General features: G+C 33.7%; 1 non-coding gene across 1 annotated transcript; it reads right to left on the reverse strand.

The window, feature by feature from the left end:
* Positions 1-1,183: 1,183 nt before the first annotated feature.
* On the reverse strand, positions 1,184-1,255 carry TRNAA-UGC. The gene has a single exon. It is a non-coding gene; the product is annotated as a tRNA-Ala (tRNA).
* Positions 1,256-6,360: the final 5,105 nt, after the last annotated feature.

The raw sequence follows: 6,360 nt of genomic DNA on the forward strand, positions 1-6,360 counted from the left end.
TTGGAGGATAGTCTCGGGGCCTCTGCTGTGCTGTGGGCCTCTGTGTCATATCACCTGCCTCGGCTTTTTCTTCTCATTAAATCATCTGGTACTGGGTGAAGCTTGCTGTGTCTCGTGACACTCTAAATATTCATCCAAATCATTGCTGCTCACTGAGCAGTGAGGGTTACCTTGTATGCTGGAGAATTTTTTTCCCTAAGATTCCTCCAGCTTTTAAACACTGAAATTTATTTGAAAATGAATCTTTGAAATAATATTTAAGTGATGGTGAATGTAAGCTCTTTAATAACTTTTGGTAGAAAAAAATGGCTTCTTTCACCTCTTTTGCAAAGAAATCTGTTGGTTGAATTATGTTGATACAACACATAGTGCTTCATAATAAAACCTCTCTGTCGTAAAGACTGGTTCTGTCTTCAAGGGCAGAACATCAAGGGAAACACACGTACTGACTTGTATCCAACTGAGTGGAGACACTTTCAGATATTACTTTTTACCGTAACCAAACCTTGCAAAATAAAGGACTTTTTTTTTTTTTTTTTTAAGGGAAAGTTATTTTCAATCTTATTCATTCATTCAAAAAGAATCATGATGAATATTTTTAAAAAATATCATTTTCTGCATGACTTTGTGCTTGTCTTTTCACCTATTTTTTTTTTACAGATAAAGTGATAAAATGGGACACTTCAACTGCAGCTCTGTTGTAGTACGTGTTTTGAGAAATCCAGGGTTTTATTAAAAAATTATTGACTAGTGGCTATCAACAGAGAAAATGTGTGTGCCAGATCTTTTCTGGGAACTTAAAGCACCTTGCACGTGTAGCGTTATCTGTCCTCACAAATACAGAGACCCTGGAAGACAAAATAGTGCCTTGGCTGTGTATGCCACAGAGGCTAAGGCTGACACTTAACAGGGTAAGAAATGCTTTCTTGGTGATCTAACTTTTTAGGGTCTGTGATTTTTTTTTTTGCACAAAAGTAATGTTTGTGTATTTTCATAAACTTTATTTTAAATTTATATTGTAGAAGTATAGTATTTGAGGAATTAATTGAGCAATTAAGATTTCTAAAGACATCACAAGTTTTTCTTATTACAATTATTTATTTTGTAAGGGATGTTTCCAAAAGAGTAATGATAATGATCACACAAATACTTCCCTATTGCAATTTCTTTTTTCTTTTTTTAGTGAAAGTACTGAGGATTGAACCCAGGACCTCTTGTATGCAAAGCATGTGCTCTACCACTGAGCTATACTCCCACCCTTATTGAAGTTTCATTGACGTATTTTGCATATAAATTCATTTTCCAAATGAGGGGTTGGCTCCAGCTTGAGTGTGCCATTAAGATTGTTTTAGTTGCTCAGTTTATGATCATTGCTTTGTAACATCGTCCCTGGGGTCAATAAAACTTTATATACAAGTCAAAATCCCATAAATAAGCTTTTGTTGTATGGAAAAATAGATACATTTTAATTTTGACCATGTAGAACGTATCATTCTCTCCAATTTCCTGTGTTTTGGAGGCTCAGTTTATGGCCAGCTGTCACTGTTTACATCTGCTGTTTTTACAACGAACAATTACCTGAACCCTGAGAAAACAATTTCTTTCTGAAAAGAATTAAAGTCATCCATCATAAATATGTTCTGATTTTATTCGTGAAACTACTGTTTGATAAATGTTTTGAAAAACCCAAGGTAAATTTTGTGTGTGCATTAGAGCTACGATCAAATTTCTAATGGACAGACACTAATGAGGGATTATCACTTTCCTTCTCTGCTTCTCTCCTTTATTATTAAGACAATAAGATTCTTCTTTTGTTTCAGATTCTTTTTATTTTTTTTCCTTTCTTTTGCAACTTTTCCTACCCTAAGGCTAGAGGTTATTTTTTTCCCAACTTGTCTTGAAATTTTACTGATTCCTTGGAATTTAAGGTGAATGGAAAGAACTTGAAAGCTCAAATAAAGGGACCATTATTAACAACAACGAAAATGCATCTACAGCTGAATTTGTAAACTACCTCTACATTCAGGTGCTGCCATGTTATGAAGTGTAATTGCAGTACTTGTGGATCTGTTCTGAATATTAGGCTCCTTTCCTCACTGCGCAGTTCTTGAGTGGATGTGGTCCTTCAGCCTTGGCATTTACTTAGTCAGCCATTACTGCATTCTGGCTTAAGAGAGAACTTCCACGCTACAGGCAAGGAAGGTGAAAGGAAGATTAGTTACGGACTGAAGATGGTTTTAGGTGGTAAGATGGGAGAAATCTCTCCTCTTCTGTCCTTGCTGGTCATTTGGTGGGCTAGCCACTGTGCCACAGACTGACCTGAAGCTTGTTTGATGCTTGAAGTCAGCAGCTCTCACATTGGTAGAAACAGTTGAGAATGGGTCAAATTCCAGGTTAGGTGTACTGAAATGTATTTCAGAACAGGTTTTTATTGCAGAAATTAAAGACTGAAAAGTCCTTCTTTAGTACATATAAGAGAACAATCTGAGCATACTTGGTACTGTAGTTTTGTCATTTATCATAAGATGTAAATACACAAGGACATACTTATTTTATTATTTGATAAACATTTTTATTTTTTGATACAGATCTTTGTCTATTTATGATTGAGTTACGCCAAGTGAAGCCACCCTATATCATTAAATCGAACATGCATTTACAACACCTAACATCATAGCTTAGCCTAACTTACCTTAAATGCACTCAGGACACTTACATTAGCCCATGGTTGGGTAAAGTTATCTAACATAAAGCCTAGTTTATAATAAAGTGTTAAAAATCTCAGGTAATTTATTGATCACTCAACTGAAAGTGAAAAGGAGAATGGTTGTATGGGTACACAATGGTTGTAAATGTATTTTGATCATTAACCCTCCTAATCGCGTGGCTGACTGGGACTGGTGGCTCACTGCCACCACCCAGCATCACAAAAGAGTATCATACTGCACATCACTGGCCCGGGAAAAGTTCAAAATTCAAAGTACAATTTCTACTGAACATGTTTTCGCACCATCGTAAAGTTCAAAAATCTTAAGTCGAACCATTGTAAGGTGGGGATCGTCTGTATACCCTTTGGACAGCAATGAATTAAAAAAATGAAAGATCATGTTTAATTAAATATTAAGGCTGAATCTCAAAAAAGTTGATGATGATTGTGCAATTTATACCTAATGTCTGTAAATATGTGCTACCTTCATCATAGGGGCTGTGGTGATATTTTATGATCACACAAAAAAAATCAGAAGATACAGATACACTAAAAAAATCAGCAGTAACTCTATCCAATTTTTTCAGAATAACATATAATGGAAAAGAATCTGTAAAGAAAAAACACATATATGTATGTATACATATTACTGAATCACTTTGCTGTACACCTGAAACTAACATTGTAAATCAACTAAAATTCAATAAAATTATTTCAAAAAATCAGCACTTATTCAAAATGTTAGAATTGCACAGTCCTGAAATACTTCTCAGGACTGTGCAAAAAGGCAGCAATTTAACACATGCAGTTGCAGAAGGTGGATTTTCACATCAGTTTGTGAAACATGACTTTTCAGTTAGATTCGATGAAAGTTGCCCTATTTGAATTTTTTTTTAATTCCAAAATTTTATGAACGTGTGTATGGGTTGTTGGGTTTGGTTTCATCAGCAGAGGAATAGTTTCACAAATATTTAAAAGATGTTGGTTTTACATCAATGTCATCAGAAAAGGAGTCAACAGAAATGGAAATACAAGTCAAATAAAAAAAATCAGTTAATTCTAATGATGGTTCTGTTTTTTTTTCCCTGAAACATGAAATCAAATGTATCTGGGAGTTCACTCTTGAAAATGAAACAGTTGACAATATCATGATTGTTATTGTAAATTTGGTAAAAAATTAAAATATTGAAGGTAAAGTATTTGTTTTTGTGGTGATGATAGGAATACACATTTTGGTAGGCTACAGCATAATGATAAAAATAGTGTTCTTGCTAAATTAAGAAGTCCATGGACTAAAAAATGAACTTGGAATTGGCTTGAAATAGGAACATAAATTCATAATTACATCCAAATCAGCTCCAGTCATCTACTGATGAAATTATCAGTTGTAGTTGACAGAACTTAAAGAAAATTTTTTGTGTGTATAAACAGATTAAGTGAACCATAAAAATACTGCAGCATGGCAGAACATACTTTCTCTCTTACTGTTCATGTAATACCAGATTTTAAAATATCTGAGACTTTACAAATCACTTTGTTAATCAACCTAAGTGTCTAATAATGGTATTAAATTTTTTGATGTCTTAATATTAAGAAAGTGTCTTGTGTTTATTGCATTTTGCTGAAAATCAGCTGAGAATCTTTATTCAAAATATTCAACAAGTCCTCAAGAAAGGTATTAAATACTTCAACTTTTGAATATTTGTAGCAAATGATTGTTGAACACTAAGTGTACAAACAAGAAGACTAGCTCTACCTACAAAATCAAGAGGAAAACTCAACAAATCAACAATGAGAGCATAGATTGTGTAAAAGGTTTAATATGAAACTTCAAATTGCAGTTTGGAGTCTTGATTGTGGGATGACTCTTGATAGAACATTTATTTTTCATGAGAAAAATTTAGATTCTTTGTGTTATTGAAATGAAATTAAGAAAGTTTACAATTTTGTAGCATCTAAATTTGGTGATATTATAAAAAGAATCATAAATAGTGATAACATGTTAGAAGTTTTATATGACAAAAACACTTGTTGAAGATACATACTTTTAATAGAGGAAGACTATAAAAATAATTGTGCTGAAATACTTATTTTAAAACCAAATTTAGAATTGAAAGTATTCTTTATTTAGTGGAATTTCCACTAAGTTTTACAGTACTTGTTAATAGAATTTTATCTTGATTTAAAATATTGTGGTTTACTGAAAAATGTTAATTAAGGATATCAACATATTCAAGATTATTAATTACATAATTCAACTCTGATCAAGGTTGCAGGCAAAGTGAATTAAAATTAAAATAATAAGATCTATTTACAAACACATTCTTCAGAAAATAGCTGTGACATATTAGGTACACATGAGGATAAGAAATTGATTATAGTACATGAATGTGTGCCAAGAATTATCATTCTGCTTGTAATTATTTCTGAACAATATAAAAACTATCTTGTTTTACTATTCATAGAAACACATAGATATGCAGTATTTAATTTTTTTAAGTATTTGTTGTAAAAAATTAGTTTTTGAATAAAACTGTTGTTGTAACTGCAACCTGTTTTGCAGCATTAAAACTTTCAGTCCATTCGTTCACTTTTTGCACTAAGATCTGACATTTTGTCTTGACTGTAAAATTGTTACAATAGACTGGTACTGTTTATAGTGATTAACTATAGACTTTTTAAAGAACCTTTTCTCCCTGAAAATTAATATATTCTACAGGCATTAAGTGGTAGTCTCCTCATGGAGTGAGGAAGAGACACACAGCAGATAGATGGGTGTTGTGATGAAGGTGTTCACTCTAGGTATTTCAAGTAGAGGGGATTTAATGCAGGGGATTACTCAGGTAATGGAAAGGTTGAGGACCCAAAAGGGGCTGGTGAGGCAACCCAGGGATTAGCAACAAGAGGAAGCTTATACCACTGGTACCACCACCTTGCTCTTGGAAATGTAGGGAAGAGATAGTGTTACTAGCAGTCGGAAACACAAGAGGAGATAGACCCATGGATGGAGTGGATACTCAGTGGAAACTAGAATATTAAAGGAGATGCAGCTGGTCAAAAAGTGTCACTTAAAGTAGAGCTGTGGGTTGCAAGAAATGCCCTGGTTTTCCCTTTCTCCAGCCCATCTTCCAGCGTATTCCTTGGTCAGACCTACCAGTCAACCAAAGGGGGAGAAGAAGTGGGAATGGAAGCAGCAGGCATAAGACCAGCACTGGGGTAACCTTTGAACATAATACATGTCCCCTAAAATAAGAATGGATCTTCTCAATGTAGACCATAGTTAATGTAGTAAAATATAACACACACATACACATACACATACACACACACATATTTAGCTATCTGGCAACTCCAAATAATACAGAACAATGGTTAGTAGTTCATAAAAATAAGGGTACAATAGCCAAGTATTTTATTCACAGGGCTTGACTTGGAATTAATTGTTTACTTTAATTTCGCACATAATTGTTTCGTGTCCTAACTGAAAGCAGAGCAGACACAGCAGTTTATGCAGGTACAACGGGCCGGTAGGTATAGATGAAGACAAATTCAAAGTTGCAACATTTAGCATTCTGACAATGGGGAGAGAACAGAAAACAAATTACCCCATGTAATTGAGACAAAATACTTTGAAAGTTTTTCTGTGGTTGTTT

This window comes from Camelus ferus, chromosome 8, assembly GCF_009834535.1.
Source record: "Camelus ferus isolate YT-003-E chromosome 8, BCGSAC_Cfer_1.0, whole genome shotgun sequence".
In the NCBI taxonomy this organism is placed as follows: domain Eukaryota; kingdom Metazoa; phylum Chordata; class Mammalia; order Artiodactyla; family Camelidae; genus Camelus; species Camelus ferus.